The sequence below is a fragment of the Neoarius graeffei genome, chromosome 11 (genome assembly GCF_027579695.1).
Source record: "Neoarius graeffei isolate fNeoGra1 chromosome 11, fNeoGra1.pri, whole genome shotgun sequence".
NCBI lineage: Eukaryota > Metazoa > Chordata > Actinopteri > Siluriformes > Ariidae > Neoarius > Neoarius graeffei.
In genome coordinates, this window is record NC_083579.1 from 10,423,603 (window position 1) to 10,444,361 (window position 20,759).

The window sequence follows — 20,759 nt, forward strand, 5'->3', positions numbered from 1 at the left end:
ATCAGTTGTGATTTGAATACGTGTCATGTGATTTGAGTTATAATCCTGTTAGTATAATAGCATATTTCGATGGGGATAATAAAATGTCTAAAACGGCATCTACTGAAGAAATTGATGAAAAGATTGTAGCCTATAATGTTCACAGTTCGGGCAGCAGACAGAGTAAGCATACTGAGGGGAATAGCAATACAAAGCTAGTGCAGATCCACATTTCTCGCTAGCTGTGTTGGGTGTGTTGTTAACCCGTGTGGATTTAAGTGAAATACTTGAGAAGTTCTGTGGTCAAGACAACGTTTTAAGGTAAGGACGCTTGATTATTAATGTTTGCCTGCCGTGGCTTGTTGTTGACGAAAGGCTCACATGAGTTTGCCTTATGCAGCTACGGCTAGCGTCATGCTTTGAACTAGGTTAAGCTCATTTGCGCTAAAGGATGGGTTTATTGAAGGACTTTGATGTAGCTAGTTTCTTTTTAAAAAATCGTATGCTCAAAACAGTATGCCCGTGTTCATCATGTTTAACTTTTTTCTTGATGGAGTGCGTGAAATATTGTTGCAAGTGGTATTTTGATACAGTCATGTCAAAAAGGCAGTTGAATGCACGGTCTTATTCAAGGAGAAGGAAGACTTGCATGATGCTTAAACATAGATCGGTAAAACAGACCCTAGTAGGACTTGGTTTCGTGTATTTCGGTATTGATTCGGTATTCGGTATTTCGTGTATTTGTAGAGTTATGAGTTTGGCCGCTGTCCATGGTGTTTACGTTTCATGTGGCCGCCGAGCCAAGTACCTTGACTTGCAGTGAATGTTTGTTTTCATGCCGCCGAGCTATTTTTATGCATTTTATTTTTTTAAAAGGCCTTGTCTGTAGGTGTGTGTGTTTTATGTTTACAACACATAGGTCTACATTATAGCGCACGTGCACTTGTGTGGTTGTCTCTGGCCATGCCCCAGGGGCTTCAAAGTTTGGGAGAATAGCAGGGTACAAATAATTTACAGCAGGGTGCAAAATGGTAAAATGTCTGCCAGCGGCAGACATAATGCACGCAAAGCGTGATATATATATATATATATATATATATAGAGAGAGAGAGAGAGAGAGAGAGGGAGAGAGAGAGAGAGATATGCAAGTACGAATTTTTCATGGGGCGGGATGGTTTGGAACAGGCCATCTAAAATTGGGATAACATTTACCCGGGACGGGTATTTGAGGCGGGTCGTCTAGCTTAAGCTTGATTAGCATTTTTACGCACTCCAGTGTTTCCCACAGAAATTTTGGAGAGTATGGGGGCAGCCCATGGGGGAGGCTGTCCATGGTGTTTACGTTTCATGTGGCCGCCGAGCCAAGTACCTTGACTTGCAGTGAATGTTTGTTTAAAATTGTTGTTTAAAATTGAGTGATATGTTAAATATTAAGTTATTACTGAAAAACTATTGATTAAAAAAAACAGACACTGAGAAATGATCCTATAAACAACTTTACCAATATAAAAGATTACCAGGACTACAAAAATGCAGAAAAATAGGCTTTACTTATCCAAATGCACCTGTTGGTTCAAAAGTTAAAGTGCATAGAACCTCACAGCACAACATGAAGTTACCTTAAAATATAATATAAATGCCTCAGCTTTCATGTAAGAAAAAAAAACTATTAATACTAGTACTGTGTGCAGGCAGTCTCTCCTGAAGACTAAATTAAACAATAATTATAAACTAATAAAATAAATGGCTCAGGCTTCATAGAAGAAAAAAAACAATTTGAACAGAATCTCACAGTATGATGCTGAAGCTGCCTAAACAATGGAAAATAAAATACCATTTTGGCAAAAACGTTGGCATCCATTAATTTCTTGTATTAAGTAAAAAAATATGTTGCCAGATACTGCTGACGTTTTACAGCCCAAAATATGTTCAAAACCCGCCAAAATGCACTTAAAACCGCCCAGATTGGGCGGGAAACCTCCCAATCTGGCAACACAGGCGGCAGTAATGGCTGCACTCGTGTCGAGGATATAAACACAATCTGGCAACACAGGCGGCAGTAATGGTTGCGCTCGTGTCGAGGATGTAAACACAGTTGATGCGGCAACGGACATACATGACATAGTGGATGTAATTTACGTTCACAACTTTTTTTGCTGTCAGAAATATTTAATATTAAATTTTGTGACTCGACTGACAATAGCCGGCGGCATAACAAGCCATAGCCGGCGATTTGCCGCCGGTGACCGGCTACTTTTGAGACCACTGATGCCCCTGCGTGAAAGTTACGCAGTATCACTGTCCTGTCCGTGGTAATAATCAGAACTGGCTCTGTAATGATAATGCGCGCGTTCTTCTCTCCCTCTGTGGTCGGATGTGTTGAGCGATGTGAGCGTGGGCCTTGCGCAGCTACGCTGAGCCAAACGTAACCTATCGTAGGCTTCTAGGCTAATTACGCACTTACACTGTAAATGCTTGACACGTATTGCAAATAAAATAAGAGTGTTTTCCTGGCCAACGGTAAGGGTAGGGTTGACAGGTAGCCTATGAGGGGCCTAGCCCCTGGGCCACGGGTGTTGATAAAGCACCCCTGCGGACATGGAGGAGACCGAGGAACCTGTGGTGGATGACCCTGCAGAAAACGCAATTTCTTCCAGTAATGAAGTGCACCCCTGGCCCTACATACGTGATCAATTCAGCTTCGTAGAGAAAAGGGGTGACAGTTTCATTATGCAATGCAGATTATGTGTGCCCAAGAAGACAACCATTGCGGCATACAAAAATTCGACGTCTAATCTGCGCAAGCATGTTGAGGTAAGTATTGTCATTGGCATCATAATCACGGGCGCAGATAGAGGGTGGGACGGGTGGGATTCGTCCCACCCAGATTTAAATTCACCTCGTTCGGTCCCCCCCACTTATAGGGAGGAAAAAACGTCTATGCTGTCTTTCTTTGCATAAGGCAAACCTCACGGAAAAATCAAAAGACTAATTACCATTCGGTTTATTGAGGTGCACAGCAGTGTGTACATAGTTGCAACAACTCACATAAAACAAAACAAAGACTGATATTCGGTTGGTTGAGCTGCGCAGACTGCACAGGTTGCGAGCTCGAGCTTGGTTGCTATGGTTACCCACAAGAAGTTTGACAGGCATATCGGGGTTGGGGTTGGTTTGCTGGCAGCTTTGTCCCCCCCAGTTTTTTGTCCCCCCCAGTTCAAAAAATGTATCTGCGCCCCTGATCATAATGTTTCCTTTCCATAGTAAAACCGACAATAGGCTGGTTATATTCCAAAAATAGTGGATGGCATTGCTAATGTTGAAGTAGCAACCTGTTGGTACTGTAACATAACGGTAACTAGTCTGTTATTCGGTTGACTAATCATGCAAGCAAGTTAGCTCGCCAACCTGACGTGATCAGTCCTCCTACCATTCTACATCCAACAGGCCAGAAAGGAATACTAAGCAAAACAAATAATGTTTGAATTGAATTGTTCAATAACACACAGTGCACACAGGCAAGCTACGAGATTTCGGTGCAACATTTCACTTTCATATTTCATGTACAATGCTTTGTGTGTGGTCAGGGCGATGTAAACGACATGACTGTGTGTATTGACCTTTTTTGTTTGTCTCAGTTTTAATGCAGCATTATCCTAAGCATTCAATTTGATACACTTCCTTTAAATAAAACATCTGGGTTGAGATGTACATATATCCTTGTTTCCTCTTCTTTTTCATTTTTGCACAACACAATGGAGGCAGAAAACACCCATTGTTAAAAGTAACGTTTTACTTTTACTCAAAGTACATATTAAATGATCTACTTTTTACTTTTACTTGAGTAGATTTTTTTGTCTGGTAACTTTACTTGTACTTAAGTAAAATTTCATCAGAGTAACAGTACTTGTACTTGAGTATAATATTTTAGTACTCTTTCCACCTCTGCCACCCACCTAGAACACTTGTTACAGTTATAATAATAAACCTTCATTTTAAGTGATTTACTTCATTCTTGTATGTGTGAAATGGAATGACAGCTAAATTTGTGGAGATTGGAAACATCACCTTTTTCCAAACCCACCCCACCCACTAGAGCCCTCCCACTGGCATCAATGCCATATACCCTTGTCCTACCCATGTTGAAATGAACAGCTATGCAGCTCTATCCCACTAGAGTATTGGCCTCAGTCAGACAGAAGCTTCCCTTCAAGACTGACCACTGAAGAGCCCCCAAGCTTCTCTGCAAGAGCCTTTCGGTCCTTGATGTTCTCCAAACAATTCAATTGCCACTCATGCTTGATACCTGTGAATTTCTTCTTGATTGCATCCTTGGAGCTGGCATAGATCATCTTGCTCTTGAGTGGAGCACACTCTGGGGCCCAAAAGATGAATACAAGGTCCTCCTTCTTGGTCTCATGAGTCTCCACGGGGTTCTCCCCGTTTGAATTATTATATGGGCGTAAGCCGCGTGGCATCCTAGATGTGCTGCGGGAAAATTGGGAGGAGGGACCTTCCCCGAGCAAAAATGAAATTCAATACGTTATTGACCTGCGCACAAAGCTCCGCACACTCACACACCTAACCCAGGAGAATTTGCGGCAGGCTCAAGAACATCAAGTCCGCCTGTACAACAGGGGCACACACCTTAGGGAATTCACACCAGGAGACAAAGTACTTGTGTTATTGCCCACGTCGAGCTCTAAATTAATCACCAGGTGGCAAGGACCCTTTGAGGTCACACAGCGAGTCGGGGACGTCGACTATGAGGTGAGGCGAATGGACAGGGGTGGGGCGTTACAGGTATACCACCTCAATCTGTTAAAGCGTTGGAGCGAGGAGGTCCCCGTGGTGCTGGTGTCGGTGGTTCCAGAGAAGGCGGAGCTGGGGCCGGAGGTTCAAAAGGGAAAATCGGCATCACCCACCGCTCCAGTCCCCTGTGGAGCCCACCTCTCCCCGACTCAGCTCAAGGAGGTTGCCCGGTTGCAAACAGAATTTTCGGACGTGTTCTTGCCCCTGCCCGGCTGCACCCACCTCATAGAACACCACATTGAGACGTCCCCGGGGGTGGTAGTGCGCAGCCACCCTTACAGACTGCCCGAACACAAGAAAAAGGTGGTTTGGGAAGAACTCGAGGCCATGCTCGAAATGGGCATCATCGAGGAGTCCCACAGTGACTGGAGCAGTCCGGTGGTCTTGGTTCCCAAGGCCGACGGGTCGGTCCGGTTCTGTGTGGACTATAAAAAAGTCAACGCGGTGTCTAAATTTGATGTGTACCCAATGCCTCGTATTGACGAGTTGCTCAATCGACTAGACACGGCTCGTTTTTATTCGACACTGGATTTGAGAAAGGGATATTGGCAGATCCCCTTTACTGCACTATCCTGAGAGAAAACAGCCTTTTCCACACCGTTTGGCTTACACTAGTTCGTCACACTTCCGTTTGGGCTGTTTGGAGTGCCCGCTACGTTCCAGCGGCTTATGGATAGGGTCCTCCGCCCCCAAGCCACCTATGCAGCTGCATACCTAGATGACATTATTATTTATAGTAATGACTGGCCGCGGAACCTAAAACACCTGAGGGCCATCCTGGGGTCGCTGAGGCGAGCAGAGCTCACAGCCAACCCGAAGAAGTGTGCGATTGGGTGGGTGGAAGTACTGTATCTGGGCTTCCACTTGGGCAATGGGCAGGTGCGTCCCCAAATCAATAAGACAGCAGCGATTACGGCCTGCCTGAGGCCCAAGACCAAAAAGGGGGTGAGGCAGTTCCTGGGGCTGGTTGGCTACTATCATAGGTTTATACCTAATTATTCGGACGTCACCAGCCCGCTGACTGATCTCACTAAAAATGGGGCACCAGATCCAGTCCAGTGGACGGAGCAATGCCAGCGGGCTTTTTTTAAGGTAAAGGCTGCACTGTGTGGGGGGCCACTGTTACACTCCCCTGACATTTCTCTCCCCTTTGTTTTACAGATGGACGCATCGGACAGAGGGCTGGGGGCTGTTCTGTCCCAGGAGGTGGAGGGGGGGACCGTCCAGTGCTGTACATCAGCTGCAAGCTGTCGGTGCACGAGGGCAGGTACAGCACCAGAGAGAAGGAATGCCTCGCTATCAAGTGGGCGGTCCTCACCCTCCGCTACTATCTGCTGGGGAGCCCTTTCACCCTCTGGTCGAACCACGGGCCCCTGCAGTGGCTCCACTGCATGAAGGATGCCAATGTGCGGATCACCCGTTGGTATCTGGCACTCCAGCCGTTTAAGTTCGAGGTGGTCCACAGGACAGGGGTGCAGATGGTTGTGGCGGACTTCCTCTCCCGTCGGGGGGGGGGGGGGAGTTGGCTGCAGGCCGGACGGCTGCCTGGCCTGAGTCGGGCGGTGGGGGTATGTGGCAGCGGGGGCGTGGTCAAGCGTCGGTCTGTGAATGGAGGGCAGAGTCAGGGAAGGTAAGTGGCGGAATCGCTGCACCTGACGGGAATTAACCTGTGTTTGTGTGTCTTCCCCAGTGACCGCGCCCTATAAGAGGAGAGGGAGAGCGGAGGAAGGGAGCTTCCCCCCAACCTGGATACTTGTGTGCATGTGTATAGTTTAAAGGGCTGATGACACGAACATGACTCTATGCAATTTCTTAAATAAACTATACAACTGGATAAGCGGAAGAAGACGAGACGAGACGAGACTATACAACATGGCAAACATGTTAGATTTCTGTTATAATTACGTGAAAAGAAGCTGTTGTTACGCGAATATCCAACTTTTAATTGCACAGCGCAAGAAAACTGGGTCCGTGGCTCGCGGCCATGTTGTGACGTCAGCGGAAGAACACGCTGCGGTTCACTGGCTGTTCTACTCAATGGAAATGGCGCATGAAAACGCCGGTGAACTCTCTAGCTCTTCCTCTTCTGGGAGTCTAGAATTGTGTTGTGAGTGGGATAGATCGGAAGAATCAAGTGATGACGAACACGGGTGCATCCAACCGTACAGGTTTGAACCTGTTACTGTGCAATCTGAGAGCGACTCCGACTCCGAGATGGACAGCGGACAGGCAGACAGCCCAGCATTGAACACCACAAGGTTGGATAACAAGGATTGGTAGGTCAACCCATATTTGTTCAAAATGTTATGGAATCAATATTTTAATATTGTGTATTGTTGTCTTGCATGTGTAAACACTGCTTATATCATGTAAGCCGTATGCTACACTGAATACATAGCTCCTAATGGAGCATGCAAATGGCTAACATAATAAGCTTACGACTATGCCTGATCCGTGATACATTTAGGATAATATTGGCAGGCACGTCTTCTAGTTTATGGCGTCTTAGTTTTATCCTTGAATGAAGCAAAATATTTGATAACCTACATCAGTGTAAGCAAATGACAATCTGTAGCCTACTTGTCTGGCTAAGTTAGCTTTCCCTCAGTGTTTGCTTTGAGAAACAAATTCTTTCAACTTGGCAATAAGAGACCACAATGCAAAGGCAAAATACTACAACTGCTACTACAAATCTGTCACATCAACAAACCAGCAAGTGAGGAGGAAGACTAGGCGATATGATGCCCATGCCCATAGATCAGTTTTTTTTGTATTAGTACTAAGAAGATGTAAACAAACCATCCAACACCATCGAAGACAGTGCAAGCTTTCACAAGCAAATACATGACTGATATCACGCCGACTTTATGATTACATTTATGATTATCATGAATGTGTACTCTATGATGTGTACTCTATGAGCGCTCTGGAGCGAGTCACTTCCAAGATGGCCGCACAGACCACAGTGTTACTATTTTTAGCATCATGTCGGAGCACTCTATAGCTCTATGTACCTTTATCTTATGTCGTTTCTCAACACATGTTCTGACAGTTGGACTGTCTTTGGAGGAGTCGCCTTGTCCCAGGCGACTGCTGGATCCAGCATAGCTACTAGTAGACCCCCTCCGGAATACTGTAGGCACTGCTGATGGTAGCAACACACGTTTGTGCTGAACTGAACACCCAAGAGATTCCTTTAAGCTGGGAAGGGTGTCAAAACAATCCAAATCGAAGTGTTCAGAGCACAGGACGGATGTTGGTGAGGGCTCCCACTTGTCACGAGTGCGCCTGACTTGCTTCACCCACTTCGCATGCAGCTCGGGATCTCTGGGAAACTTGAATAAACTTACCCCATCCTTGTGGGTTTTGGAGCAAAAGCCGGCAACACAACGCGAAGGCATAATAACTATATATATATAAAATAATAATGCATAATAATAATACTAATAATGATAAACTGAACACCTCTCGCATCAACAACAAACTGGTAAGTTAGGAGGAAGATTCTTTCGTTGACGTCATATAGCCCCTCCTCCTCTTTCGTCTCCTGGGTGCTGCAGCCCCGTCAAATTTGCCCAAATAGCCGCGTTTTTTATCATAACTTGTAAAATAGGCGCCTTCGTGAATTAATAGATGGATCATCGGGAATTACTTTTTATGTTATAAAACATCGCCAAAGATGTCAAAAACGTGTCATCAGCCCTTTAACGGTGAAAAGCTAATAAAAGAGTCTTTTGAGAACTCAGTTCTGGCCTGCCATGCCTCTGTGCTCCACCCACCTAGAACACTTGTTACACCAACTTACCACAGTAAGTCAGTAAATTTCAGTGTAAGGAAGTAATTTTTTTTTATAAAGTCGGAAATTGGCTAACATACTGTAGAACTTGGTATTTAAATTTTTTTCCCAGTAATCACTGCTTTAGACAAAAACAAATCATACATTCATACAGCAACATACAGTTAGGTCCATAAATATTTGGACAGAGACAACATTTTTCTAATTTTGGTTCTGTACATTACCACAATGAATTTTGAACAAAACAATTCAGATGCAGTTGAAGTTCAGACTTTCAGCTTTAATTCAGTGGGTTGAACAAAATGATTGCATAAAAATGTGAGGAACTAAAGCATTTTTTAAACACAATCTCTTCATTTCAGGGGCTCAAAAGTAATTGGACAAATTAAATAATTGTAAATAAAATGTTCATTTCTAATACTTGGTTGAAAACCCTTTGTTGGCAATGACTGCCTGAAGTCTTGAACTCATGGACATCACCAGACACTGTGTTTCCTCCTTTTAAATGCTCTGCCAGGCCTTTACTGCAGCAGTTTTCAGTTGCTGTTTGTTTGTGGGCCTTTCTCTCTGAAGTTTAGTCTTTAACAAGTGAAATGCATGCTCAATTGGGTTGAGATCAGGTGACTGACTTGGCCATTCAAAAATATTCCACTTCTTTGCTTTAATAAACTCCTGGGTTGCTTTGGCTTTATGTTTTGGGTCATTGTCCATCTGTATTATGAAACACCGACCAATCAGTTTGGCTGGATTTGAGCACACAGTATGTCTCTGAATACCTCAGAATTCATCCGACTGCTTCTGTCCTGTGTCACATCATCAGTAAACACTAGTGACCCAGTGCCACTGGCAGCCATGCATGCCCAAGCCATCACACTGCCTCCACCGTGTTTTACAGATGATGTGGTATGCTTTGGATCATGAGCTGTACCATGCCTTTGCCATACTTTTTTCTTTCCATCATTCTGGTAGAGGTTGATCTTAGTTTCATCTGTCCAAAGAATGTTCTTCCAGAACTGTGCTGGCTTTTTTAGATGTTTTTTTAGCAAAGTCCAATCTAGCCTTTTTATTCTTGAGGCTTATGAGTGGCTTGCACCGTGCAGTGAACCCTCTGTATTTACTTTCATGCAGTCTTCTCTTGATGGTAGATTTGGATATTGATGTGCCTACTTCCTGGAGAGTGTTGTTCACTTGGTTGGCTGTTGTGAAGGGGTTTCTCTTCACCATGGAAATTATTCTGCAATCTTCCATCACTGAAAGTCTGGACTTTATGTCCATGTCCATTATATAACTCATCTCATTATCTCTAGCCGCTTTATCCTTCTACAGGGTCGCAGGCAAGCTGGAGCCTATCCCAGCTGACTACGGGCGAAAGGCGGGGTACACCCTGGACAAGTCGCCAGGTCATCACAGGGCTGACACATAGACACAGACAACCATTCACATTCATACCTACGGTCAATTTAGAGTCACCAGTTAACCTAACCTGCATGTCTTTGGACTGTGGGGGAAACCGGAGCACCCGGAGGAAACCCACGCGGACACGGGGAGAACATGCAAACTCCACACAGAAGGGCCCTCGCCGGCCCCGGGGCTCGAACCCAGGACCTTCTTGCTGTGAGGCGACAGCGCTAACCACTACACCACCGTGCCGCCCCATTATATAACTATAACTTGAATATGTTTCAGTAAACAGGTAAAAAAACAAAATTTGTGTCAGTGTCTAAATATATATGGACCTAACTGTACAATCTACATAGGAACATTAAAAAATATTGAGATCATACATTTAAAAAGCTCATTGCTTTTAAAGTGATATATAATGATGTCTCATCTCATCTCATTATCTCTAGCCGCTTTATCCTGTTCTACAGGGTCGCAGGCAAGCTGGAGCCTATCCCAGCTGACTACGGGCGAAAGGCGGGGTACACCCTGGACAAGTCGCCAGGTCATCACAGGGCTGACACATAGACACAGACAACCATTCACACATACATTCACACCTACGGTCAATTTAGAGTCACCAGTTAACCTAACCTGCATGTCTTTGGACTGTGGGGGAAACCGGAGCACCCGGAGGAAACCCACGCAGACACGGGGAGAACATGCAAACTCCACACAGAAGGGCCCTCGCCCGCCCCGGGGCTCGAACCCGGACCTTCTTGCTGTGAGGCGACAGCGCTAACCACTACACCACCGTGCCACCCCATATAATGATGTATTATATTTAAATAATATTAGCTGACGTTGAGTGGTATATCAGATATATTCCATTTAGCTAACATGATATTGAACGAGTCAAAGATGAGTAGCTGAATGGAATATATCTGATAGAACACAAAAAAGCCACCAAATATTATTATTATTATTATTATACATGCACACTCTCTTCATATCAGCATTCTTGAAGGCCAAAACGAGCTTAACCGTGACTCAATCATGTTAGCATGGCAGTGCAGTTACCTTCCAGCTGGTGTAGTGTTAGCAAAGGCCAACGCTAGCGCAGTCAAGCCGAATTTTTTTTTCCCTGTGTAATTTACTTAGTTACTTTTAAAATCAACATCGACAGCTACACACAACGGAGCGACCTGACAGCCAAAATTCTCTCAAAATCTTCCATTTTTAACAAAGCAAAACCTGGTGGCTATGTTTGTTTACAAATTGTCACTGTCGCTCACTAGTGCAGAAGTTTTACGTCTCTGACATGTGATGTCTTGACACTGTGCAATATTGTAACAATATTGCACGCTCATTCTCCATTGGGTAGAGTGACGTAATATATGTAGGATAAGCAATACGCTAACAATATTGCATGCTATCAAACCAAATGAATGAAACCCACTAGAAGGGAATAGAACACAAAAAAGTGTCCTGTATATACAACATTGTATTATGATATGTATAATGATGTATCATTCAAGTTGGATATTGGAGCTAAAATTTCAGCTAATTTAATTGGCCAATTTAAAATGTTACACTGAATGACATTTTAATGAAAGAAAATTCTCTGTAAAATATATAATCCACTGTTTGTTATTATTCATGAAAATTAATACAGTTATATAGGAAACATACGAAGAAATTAAAAAAAATTGTTCCAAACATATGTTTATTTGTTTGTTTGTTTATGTGTTTGATTAGTTAGTGAGTTAGTCAGTTAGGGAGTCAGTTAGTTAATTGCCCTCATAAGAAGGGTGTGCATTTGGTCAAAGTTCCCCAGTCACAATGGTGGAATGATTCCTAGTGCCACATGAAAATGCCCAGTTGTACCTCCTTGGTCTCTTTTCAAAGAGATGGTGCAGGGTGGACTACCTCAGGAGACCAAGCGGTGGGTGGCCATTGGACAGCGGCAAATGAATCCTGCGGTGGCAGTGCGTTCCTAACCTTCTTATCTCCCAGACGACCACTATAAGGTGTACCTCTTTCCCTAGAAGACCATCACAAGGGATGCAACCTGGGACACCACCATCATTGCAGATCATTATGTCATGGATATACGGGATCCCGGGTCAAGACTCGGAATACAAGTTGCATCTCATGTGAATGGTGATTCTCTAATTTCCCTCAATTTTCAAAGCCTTAATACAGAAGTACGCCGAGGAGAGAAGATGATGGAGGAAAGAAGTTAGCCTCCACCCAGGAAGAACCGTCCCTCCCGTGGTCATACTGTAGCGAGCAGTTCATGTGAGGAAACCCACCAACATCTCAGAGTTGAAGCTGTTCTGTACGGAGGAATGGGCTAAAATTCCTCCAAGCCGGTGTGCAGGACTGATCAACAGTTACCGGAAACGTTTAGTTGCAGTTATTGCTGCACAAGGGGGTCACACCAGATACTGAAAGCAAAGGTTCACATACTTTTGCCACTCACAGAAATGTAACTTTAGATAATTTTCCTCAATAAATAAATGACCAAGTATAATATTTTTGTCTCATTTATTTAACTGGGTTCTCTTTATCTACTTTTAGGGCTTGTGTGAAAATCTGATGATGTTTTAGGTCATATTTTTGCAGAAATATAGAAAATTCTAAAGGGTTCACAAACTTTCAAGCACCACTGTATGACGTAAAAGAAAATATGATTCATCAGACCAGGACACCTTCTTCCATTGCTCCATGGTCCAGTTCTGATGCTCAGAGTTCAGAGATGTCATCATTTTGATGTCCTGAGGGTCACTTTTCTACATTTTAAACCGTTTTTCTCCCTCTTGAGGTAAACAGTACGGCCCTAAGGAAACAGGAAACAGCCGAACGCGAGGAGCTTTAACTAATTATTATAAAAATGGAACTGCATCATACCAAGATGGTGACATGCGGAAAACATCATGACTCTGCATCAACCTCAGAGAGTTTTGAGTTTAAGGGATGTAATTTGTAGTCGACATTCACAAATAGATCCGTGAAACAAAAGACGAATATATCTTTTCTCTGTTCCTGCTCTTGTGTTATCATTTATTTCTGTGTAAAATCAAAACAGTAGGTGTATAACTCCATACTCGCTCCCATGTGTCAGAGTGCAGGCACTTACAGATGCAGGGGAGGCTGGGGTCGTGCAAACTGTCAGAGGTATCGAAATTGGTGTTCAGGAAGTGACGTCAGTAAACTAGTGAGGGTTGGGCGATCAACAAACAGAGCAGCGTAGAACGAACGAAAGGATAAGGTCGAAAAGAAACAAAAACAAGGTTAATAAACTGGAAGGGCTATCAGAAAACAAACGGCTCGGTATGAGTGGGAAAGAACACCAAATGATACTTCGCAAAGGGCTGGTTGGAGAGTGGGGCTTATATACGTAGGAGAGTGGTTGATTGTGACATGACCTGTAGGTGGTGTGATTTAATAGTCAGGTGACCGAGGGCGCTGTGGTTCTTGGGTGTTGTAGTTCAGAACTGCCACGTTTGAATGCCGGTCTAGCCTTGTGTTCTCTGACACTATGGAGTTGAGCCCATGCAATCTAAAGCTAACCCAGATAGCATTACAGTCCGCGGCTGATGTTCTAAGGTCCGCATTGGCTCAGTCTGACAGGCCAACCCTTTCCCCGGGTCAGCGTCAGATGTGAGCAGAATGATACACACAGTGATAGGTTTATACACCCGCGGGGCGGGACCGCGCAGGCGCGCTCTTCAACAGTTTCAACAGACACTAACAATTTCTTCAACAGTTTCAAAAGCGCGGGTGCGCTCTTCAACAGTTTCAACAGACACGTGTTTTTAGTGATCCGTGCCGGACCTGGCCCACATCCGTTCCAGATCCAAAAATTGTATCTGTGCTGGATACGGGGTGGAGAGCAAAAGTTATATGGGACGGATCCGTTTACTGTATTCAGACCGGACTTTTGGGTACATCCGGTGCTGATCCGGCTCAGATCAAATTGCTATCTGGGAAGACAGCTAAGCGCTAGCTAGAATGATTTAGTTATCCGTCCAGAAAAATGACACATCATCTAACCTTGCTTTTCTTTTCCACTGGCTTTTAGCTGGCGGGAGAGCGGAGTCCGCCACATTTGCCCACACCAACTTCTTATCTCATCTCATTATCTGTAGCCGCTTTATCCTTCTACAGGGTCGCAGGCAAGCTGGAGCCTATCCCAGCTGACTACGGGCGAAAGGCGGGGTACACCCTGGACAAGTCGCCAGGTCATCACAGGGCTGACACATAGACACAGACAACCATTCACACTCACATTCACACCTACGGTCAATTTAGAGTCACCAGTTAACCTAACCTGCATGTCTTTGGACTGTGGGGGAAACCGGAGCACCCAGAGGAAACCCACGCGGACACGGGGAGAACATGCAAACTCCACACAGAAAGGCCCTCGCCGGCCACGGGGCTCGAACCCGGACCTTCTTGCTGTGAGGCGACAGCGCTAACCACTACACCACCGTGCCGCCCCCACACCAACTTGTTTTGGTTAAAAGTAGGTCAAACACGCCCCACGGCGGTCATGTGATATTGTTGCTCACTTGCTTCGGCAATCTCCGGAATCATAAAATGCGGGATGCTTTTATCTCGGCAAAACATTTACACATAGGATACACGGTGTATGCGTGCAGCAAAACATCTCGAAACTCGAACAGCAACGGAAATAGAACATTTTGCCCAGAATTCAACTTTGCAGTCAGAACCTTTAACATACTGTATACTAACCATAATGTCCATCAAACACCAGAGGAAATTCAGCCCTAGTGTATTGTCACAATGGTGTGTGAGAGAGAGAGAGAGAGAGAGAGAGAGACGAAAGCACATTCTTCTATAATTTGTTTAACCCTCAAGAACGAATAAAGATGTTAAAGATACCAGGCTTTTGATAGAACTGAAAGCTGTTTTATTCATTATAAATGTGCTTTAGAAGAGTCTCGATACAGAACTATCTCATGTAGAGAGAAAAGAGGGCAATCTGACAGCATGCAGTCAAAAGTTTGGCCATGACGGCCTTTACCTTTCGTGAAAGTTACAAAAACTTCTTGGCAGATGTGTGAATAAGACCGAGGCAGGAGGCTGGCTGAAGTAGTCTGCAAAAAAACCTTAGGATCAATTATCAGTAGAAAGCACATACACTGATTTCATCTGGAACACACTCCCTGAACGAATTTCAACAGAGAAGGTCTGAGTTTTTAGTATGAAAAATGTAGCTTTTTCACTGCCGTAATACATTTATATAACAAATGTTCAAGAGGGATGTTTTCAAACATCACGACTTCATTTTCAAGGGTACTTAAAAGTTAGGGTTAAGGGTACTGTTACCTTTTGTACCTTTTCTTCCAGCTTTATTTTTATATGAAATCAAATTAAATCCAACATCAAGGCTCACAAATGGTTCAGTTCCTGCGAAGTTTCTCATGAGATCAGGTTCACAGAAAAGTCACATGATCTTTACGTAAAATTGTGTAAAATTTACACATCATTTTTATACACTTCCTTTGTAAGTTATTTCACAAGTAGTGCATATGATTTTTTTTTTTAACCTGACTCGTTTATTTCTACTTAGGATTTTGAACCCATGATTTCTTTATTTCCATGCAATTTATTTTTACATTCATTTGTTTTCACGTGTGAATTTTTACATGATTATTTTTTTCACATTTGATAATTTAACACCTGATTTGATTCATTTCAGATGATTCATTTATTTCTACTTCAGATTTTTTTACTACATGATTTTGTTATCCACAAGTGATTTTTATACACAAGTTTATTTTTTTTACCTTATGATTGATTTATTTTAACATGATTGTTTTTTCTACAAATAATTTATTTCCACATGTGACTTTTTTTTTTTTACACACTATCCATTTATTTCCACATGGGATTTTCCATGTCTTATTTATAGTCGCTTAAAGGAACAGTCCACCGTACTTCCATAATGAAATATGTTCTTCTCTGAATTGAGACGAGCTGATCCGTACCTCTCCGAGCTTTGTGCGACCTCCCAGTCAGTCAGACGCGCTGTCACTCCTGTTAGCAATGTAGCTAGGCTCAGTATGGCCAATGGTATTTTTTGGGGCTGTAGTTAGATGCGACCAAACTCTTCCACGTTTTTCCTGTTTACATAGGTTTATATGACCAGTGACATGAAACAAAGTTCAGTTACACAAATTGAAACGTGGCGATTTTCTATGCTATGGAAAGTCCGCACTATAATGACAGGCGTACTAACACCTTCTGTGCGCTTCGACAGCGCATTGATACCTTCACTCAGGAGGTCAGTTCCTTTAAGAGTCTTTATACACTTCCTAGCCAAAAAAAAAAGTCACACACTCTAATATTTAGTTGACCTGCCTTTAGCCTTGATTATGGTGCATTTTCACCATGATGTTGTTTCAACAACCCGACACAAAGTCACACTTTTATTTCCATCCAGAGTTGCATTAATCGTGTAAATTTGATCTTGTCTTGATGATGAGAGAGTCGAATCACTCTGTAAAGTCTTCTCCAGCACATCCCAAAGACTAGACAAATTAACAGCTTTAAAATAATCTTAAAGTATCCTAAAAGTTTACGGAATGCTAAATTTCAGTGTATTTATTTATTTATAACTTTAAGAAGTCTTAGGCTACATCCATACGCAGTGGCGGTTCTAGACCAAAATTACTAGGGGGGCCGAGGTGGGGCCAGTGTTTTTTCAGGGGGGCACATATAAGGAAAAAACATTGCAATATTTAAGCGTTCAAAATGTTTTGTTTAGTTTATTTAAAACCAAAACTAAATACATTGAGCATAAATACAATGAGATAAACATTCTGTCTCAATAGCCTAAACATAAAATAAATTGTGCTCAATAAATCTTAAAACCATGTTTCTCTTTTTTGTAAAATAAGATTTCTATTTTTGCATACAATGAACCTTTTATCTGTCCAATGACACTTTTTAAATTCACAGCATGAATGAATTTTCTTTTTCACAACATGAGACTTGAATGTACAATCACTATCTTTATCTAAATCACACTGTCATCATCTCACTCTCTTTATGTACAGCAGGGGGGAAAAATAGAAAGAAAAAATAAATTCACATACAGTGGTCTCAGAATCACCCTATAGCATTCACAGCAGGCTGAAACACTACAACAACAAGATTCTGCGATTGTGACTCCTTGAGAAACGGTCTACAAATGCATCAAGGTTCAAAGCCTTGGACCTTCTGGATTCAATGCTGAGCACACCAAGATTGCTTAGACGCTCCTCACTAATGGTAGATCGGAGGTAGGTCTTCACCAGTTTCAAAGTGGAGAAACTCCGCTCACAAGAGGCAGATCTCACTGGGAGTGCCACAGCTATTTTGCATAGTCTAAAGAGCTCAAAAAATACTTCTTTATATGGCTCAGTGAAACGTGTCAACGCTACTGTATCTGATGGCTTTTCAATCAAAAAACTTCGGACGTGACAGCTGTTATCACTCACTTCCGAAGTTTACAATTCGCGCTGCTGCTGGTCTTTCTGCTGCAGGTAACAGTGTGCGTGTAGCACTTTAAGGAGTCCGTGTAGAACACTCCGTCATGTCAGTTCCGATCTTCGAGCCAGCGCATGTCTAAATTAATAAATCTTATTATCTGTTCAGCACAGGGGCCACAACAGGGGCCAGGAGCAATTTTACAGGGGCACTGGCCCCCTCTGGCCCCCGTTTAAAACCGCCTATGTCCATACGACAACGGCAACGAGATTTTATTTAAAAAAATATCGCGTCCACATGGGCAACGGATCAGTAAAATATCAGGTTCATATAGCAACGCAACGCTTGCTGAAAACGATGCAATACACATGCCACACCTCTACGTGCGCTGTAAGACGGTCCCATCGGAGACACCAGAACAATAGAAGAAGTAGGACGCATGCGCATAAACCCCTTCTTCTACTCGGCGTGAAGCACTCACAGGAACAAACACACAACAACAACAAGAAGATGGCTGCGACTACGCGAGGAAATCGTGCCTTCTGTGTGTACAAATTAGTTTTATTAGTGTGCATAGTTTTATATAACTTAATTTTCTTATTGTGTGTGAACATTTTGAAAAGCATTTTTATATAATTTATATAACTTTTTATATTGTGTGTGAACATTTTGAAAAGCAGTCTTATCCAATAAAAAAAAGAAATTCAAGAAATGGTTCAGTTACTTGTTTATTTAAAAGAAAAGCTGTATACAAAAGTGAATGCAATGCAGTGGTTCATACAAAACAGCGAGAGTGCTGCTTGTTCTAGTCATGTGGTTGTGACGTCATCGTAAACAAATCCGTTCTACTCATCCAGACGACTTCGCAACGCCGCCGTTGCCAGATTTTTCCACTCTGGAACCCGTTCTCAAAAAATGTAGTTTTGGGGCACCCAAAACGCCGGTGCCATGTGGACGCCAGGCCGAAACGATAAACAATTTTATCAGATTCACCTGAATCCGTTGCCGTGTGGACAGGGCCTTAGAGTATAACTTTCCATGACTTTCCATGACTTCTTAGAGATAACAAAATGCTGTTAAAAAGAACATTTAAGATGTCACTTTGTTAAAGTTACTAAATTTAACATTTAAATGTACTTAAAGTCACTACTACTACTTTTAAGAAGACCAGTAAAGGGTCTTAAAGTAACTGGTACATTTAATGAATTAAAAAAGTGCAGTAAAAGTACTTAAATTTACTACTAAATTCAAGGGCTGGTCTTAAAGGTAGCTTAAATACACTACTAAATACTTAAAGGTTCCTTTAAATTCATATTTTCACCTAGTGAAAGATTTCCATAGGGTTAAGGCCAGGACTCTGTGGTGGCCAATATTCATGAGTGAAAATGATTCCTCACGCTTCCTGAACCACTCTAACAATTTGAAGGAAAAAAAAAATCAACTTTTGTGGTGACAACCTGGTCATTCAGTACATTCAGGTCATCAGCTGACTTCATTTTATTGCCCCATAATGTTGCTGAGCCTCGACCTGACCAACTGAATCAACCCCAGATCATAACACTGCCTCCAGAGGTTTGTACAGTGGACACTATGTATGATGGGTGCATCGCTTCATGTGCTTCCCTTCTTTCCCTGACACACCCATCACTCAGGAATAGGGTCAATCTGGACTCATCAGACCACATGACCTTTTTCCATTGCTTCACAGTCCGATCTTTATGCTTCCTAGCAAATTGATGTACATGGTGGTCATTGTGGCCAAACAACTCAATCTTTGTCTCATCTGACCACACAGCTATCCTCCAGAAGGCTTTTTCTTTGCCCATGTGGTCAGCTTCAAACTTTACTTGAGCTTGAAGGTGTCAATTTTGGAGCAGGGGGTTATTTCTTGGATAGCAGCCTTTTAGTCCATGGTGATCTGAACTGTAAATGGTGATCCATCAACTTCCAGTTCATGGCAGGGCTATGCCATGGTGGTTCCCAGGTTGTTCCTGACCACCCGAACCAATTTCCTTTCAGCTGAGAGTGACAGTTTGGGGGTTTTTTGAAGCAAAGTGGCTTAGCAAAGTGACTACACCTCACAATAACTTGGATACAATTGTTTGAACTGTTCTTGGAATTTGCAGTTGTTTAGAAATGACTCTAAGAGACATTCCGGAGTTGTGTATATCTGCGATCCTCTTTCTCAGATCTGCACTGAGCTCCTTGGACTTTCCCATTTTACTGTGTGTTGGTCAAGCCAATGAGTGCTGTAAACAAACCCTTTTATGAAGGCACAGAAAAGCTACCAGCTGTAGTCAATCATGATCACTAACAGGAGGTTAAGAGACCTCGGGCTTGGCAAGATAATAGACATTTTAGAAGTTTCAGCACCTCTGAATTAATAATCTAAGTGAGCATATGTATAATTTTGACCCTGTGTTGATTTCAGAAAACCCAAAGAAAATTGAAACTTGTGCACCAAATTCTAGTGTTTCTTTTTTTAATTAAAGATGTATGCTGTATAATCATTCTGCCACAGAAAAAGAACAGTTCTGAGAAATTACTGAAAGCCCAAATATTGCCATGACATTCATATCCAAGATGACATTCATGTCACTGTATGTAAACTTCTGACCACACTGTATATTACTGCAAATAGTTTAATAAAAACTAATCTTATTACTTTCCTAGATGTATTTTGGTTTCATGTGCCTCTTTCTGTCCCTCCGTCTCTCTCCATCTCTCCCTCTCTTTCATTTAAACCTTGTTTTGCACTTTGCAATTCTTAGTTCTTTGCTAGCCAACAGCATTATGCTAGCTTCTGTATTCCATTAATTTTCATAAATTGTTTATATTAGCTCATCTCTACTTAGCCTAATTTTACCATCTTTGTGCACACAGAAATCAAAATGCTGCACTGTGTAATTACTCGATAATCGTACTCTTTATACTCCCTGTAAACTGTAGGGGAGTGTGAGCTTTTCCTTTAGTGTCTGGTCTTTGATTTATATACATGACAACTTGAGATCCAATACCCAGTATCAGTGTCAGTCTTATAGCAGCAAAAAATGGTGGATCAGCTATTAAAGAAAACATATCGGATATTGGATCAATTTTTTTTTTAAATTCTCTTTGCGGGCGGCACGGTGGTGTAGTGGTTAGCGCTGTCGCCTCACAGCAAGAAGGTCCGGGTTCGAGCCCCGTGGCCGGCGAGGGCCTTTCTGTGCGGAGTTCGCATGTTCTCCCCGTGTCCGCTTGGGTTTCCTCCGGGTGCTCCGGTTTCCTCCACAGTCCAAAGACATGCAGG